Source organism: Oncorhynchus nerka, linkage group LG14 (genome assembly GCF_034236695.1).
Source record: "Oncorhynchus nerka isolate Pitt River linkage group LG14, Oner_Uvic_2.0, whole genome shotgun sequence".
In the NCBI taxonomy this organism is placed as follows: Eukaryota; Metazoa; Chordata; class Actinopteri; order Salmoniformes; family Salmonidae; genus Oncorhynchus; species Oncorhynchus nerka.
Genome location: NC_088409.1, coordinates 73,936,648 through 73,940,063, shown reverse-complemented (window position 1 = coordinate 73,940,063; position 3,416 = coordinate 73,936,648). Strand labels below are relative to the sequence as shown.

The following is a 3,416-nucleotide window of genomic DNA, read 5'->3' as shown; positions in this document are numbered from 1 at the left end:
AAGACAAGCATCTCTGGCTTCAAGTAGAGTAGCCTAGCCTGTTCCAATTTATCCCAAAGGTACTTGATGGGGTTGAGGCCAGGGCTCTGTGCAGGCCAGTCAAGTTCTTCCACACCAATCTTGTCAAACCATCTCTGTATGGACATTGCTTTGTGCACAGGGGCATTGTCATGCTGAAACGGGAAAGGGCCTTCCACAAACTGTTGCCACAAAGTTGGAAGCACAGAATCGTCTAGAACAGGGGTGTCAAAGTCAAATGGACGGAGGGCCAAATAAAAAAATCAGCTACAAGACGAGGGCCGGACTGTTCGAATGTTCATTGAAAAATTTTTAAATGACGCATATAGTCTAGTGAACCTAATTGAACCTACTGAAAACCTAACAAATATATTACAATATGATCAGATAAATAAAGCAATATTTTCTTATGGCTCTGTCAGTAATCTTTAATTTTCAACAGACACAAAAGACAAATTTCCTTTATATAAATATCCCCATAACATGAACATTAAATGAAAGAAACCGGTATTCAAGGCACCATCAGTAGACTATATTTTCTATTTTAGCAAAAGTGGGCTAAATTTACTTCAAAGAAAAAACAATAATAGCAATTTTCTATCATCCACTCAACTGAAATATTTTTAAAATATAATTGGATTGAAATACAAAAAAATAAAGTGCAAAAATCTATTAATCAAAAACAACACTTTGTTTAAGGAGAAGTAACATGCAGTGAAAACAAATATTAAATTTTAACTTTTAAACTTGAACTGAGTAAAAACTCTAAATATGTGATTGCACAGTAATGTTCACTTGTTTGAGGTTGAGGGTGATACTTGGTGGTGTCCCATCTTTTCCACAAGTTCATCAATGTTCGGGGTAAGGCTCTGAGCTGAAGAAATCCTCAGAATTGAGTGGAGGTGTTCAGCAGTAAGTCGACTTCTGTGTGATGTTTTGTTCAGGTTCATCAAAGAAAACAGTTGTTCACACAGGTATGTGCTGCCAAACATAGACAACGTTTGAGCAGCCTGGATGCGCAGCTGGGGCATTGTGCCGGGAGGAAACGGGCGAACTCCGCAGCACCCACTGCCGCATATTTTGCCCTCAGTGCATCATTGCATTGGAGGTCAATCAACTCCATTTGGAGGTTTGGTGGTGAGCTTTCCACGTCAACAGCAAATGGGTTACCGAGCAGTTCCAACCTGCTTTTTGTGCTTCAAAGTCAGCAAATCGGCGTCGAAAGTCAGCGGCAAGCATACCTATTTTATCAGCCAACTGTGTGCTCGGGAACGCACTGGTAGAGAGCTTCTCTTTCATGGTCTGGCAGCTGGGAAAGTGGCTCAAATTTTCTTTCCGCATCTGCGTCTCCCACAGAGTCAGTTTGGTTTTAAATGCCTTCACTGTACTGTACATATCAGAGATGACACGATCCCGACCCTGCAGCTGCAAGTTTATTGCATTCAGATGACTCGTAATGTCACACAGAAAAGCCATTTCACACAGAAACATTTCGTCTCGGAGTTGTGTTGTGTCTTTCCTTTGCTGTCCAAGAACAGACAAATCTCCTCACGAAGCTCGAAACATCTTTGAAGCACCTTTCCCTGGCTTAGCCATCGCACCTCTGTGTGATAAGGCAAATCACCATGCTCCGTTTCTAACTCCGTCAGAAATGCCTTGAACTGGCGGTGATTCAAACCTTTGGCTCTGATAAAGTTAACTGTGCGCGTGATGATGCTCATTACATGCTCCATTTTCAAGGCTTTACCGCACAACGCTTCCTGGTGTATGATACAATGATAAGCTGTCAGCTCACCTGTCGCGTTTTCCTCTTGCATCTTTTCCCGTATCTTCGCCACCAGTCCGCTCCTGTGTCCACACATCGCAGGTGCTCCGTCGGTTGTCAAACCCACGAGTTTTTCCCAAGGCAGCTCCATCTCATTTACACATCTTGACACCTCTTCATACAAATCATGCCCCGTAGTTGTGCCATGCATAGGACGTAAAGCCAAAAACTCCTCTGTCACGCTTAGGTTGGAGTCCACTCCTCGGATGAAAATTGACAACTGGGCAATGTCAGAAATGTCGGTGCTCTCATCCACAGCCAAGGAATATGCAATAAAATCTTTTCCCTTTTTCACAAGCTGCTCTTTTAGATTGATGGACAACTGGTCTACTCTCTCGGCAATGGTGTTTCTGCTCAGACTCACATTTAAAAAGAGTTGCCTTTTTTCTGGGCAAACTTCGTCACAAACTTTAATCATGCAGTTTTTGATGAAATCCCCCTCCGTAAATGGCCGGGCTGATTTAGCGATCTCTTCTGCCAAAATAAAACTGGCCTTGACAGCAGCCTGGCCTTGTGATTTGGCTTTTTTGAACAGAGCCTGTCGAGATTTGAGGCCTCGTTTTAATTCCTCTGCCTTTTGTAGCCTTTGTTCCATGTCCATATTCTTGTTTTTGTCCGCGTGTTTCGTTTCATAATGTCGTCTCAGATTATACTCTTTCAGTACCGCCACACTTTCTCCACACAGAAGACACACAGGTTTTCCAGCTACCTTCGTGAACATATACTCCGACTCCCACCTTGTTTGAAACCCCGGTTCTCAGTATCCACCTTCCGTTTTGCCATTTTTGATGGGTATCTGAAAGTTAATTTTACTGTGATGCTGACGACTGCTGTGCCAATAAATATTGAAATGAAGCAGCCTACTGCTCGGTGCGTCACCTTTGCATTGTGGGAAATGTAGTATTGGTGCGTGTAAAAGATCTGCGGGCTGCCGGCTTGCTGCGGGCCGGTTCTAATAATAAATCAAGATCATCCCAGGGGCCGTAAAAAACCTTCTTGCGGGCCGGATGTGGCCCGCGGGCCTTGACTCTGACATATGTGGTCTAGAATGTCATTGTATGCTGTAGCATTAAGATTTCCCTTTACTTGAACTAAGGGGCCTAGCCTGGAACTTGAAAAACATCCCCAGACCATTATTCCTCCACCACCAAACTTTACAGTTGGCACTATGCATTGGGGCAGGTGCATTGGGGCAGGTTCTTCTGGCATCCGCCAAACCCAGATTCATCCGTCTGGCAGATGGTGAAGCGTGATTCACCACTCCAGAGAACGCGTTTCCACAGCTCCAGAGTCCAATGGAGGCGAGCTTTACACCACTCCAGCCGATGCTTGGATTGCGCATGATGATCTTAGGCTTGTGTGCGGCTGATTGGCCATGGAAACCCATTTCATAAAGCTCCAGACGAACGGTTCTTGTGCTGATGTTGCTTCCAGAGGCTGTTTTGAACTCGGCAGTGAGAACGGCACTCCACAGCAATGTTCTGTGAGCTTGTGTGGCCTACCACTTCGTGGCTGAGACGTTATTGCTCCTAGACCTTCCACTTCATAATAACATCGCTTACAGTTGACCGGG

At 44.5% G+C, this 3,416-nt stretch overlaps 1 pseudogene; it reads right to left on the bottom strand.

The window, feature by feature from the left end:
- Window positions 1-236: 236 nt before the first annotated feature.
- On the bottom strand, window positions 237-2,918 carry LOC135575006 (general transcription factor II-I repeat domain-containing protein 2-like; annotated as a pseudogene).
- Window positions 2,919-3,416: the final 498 nt, after the last annotated feature.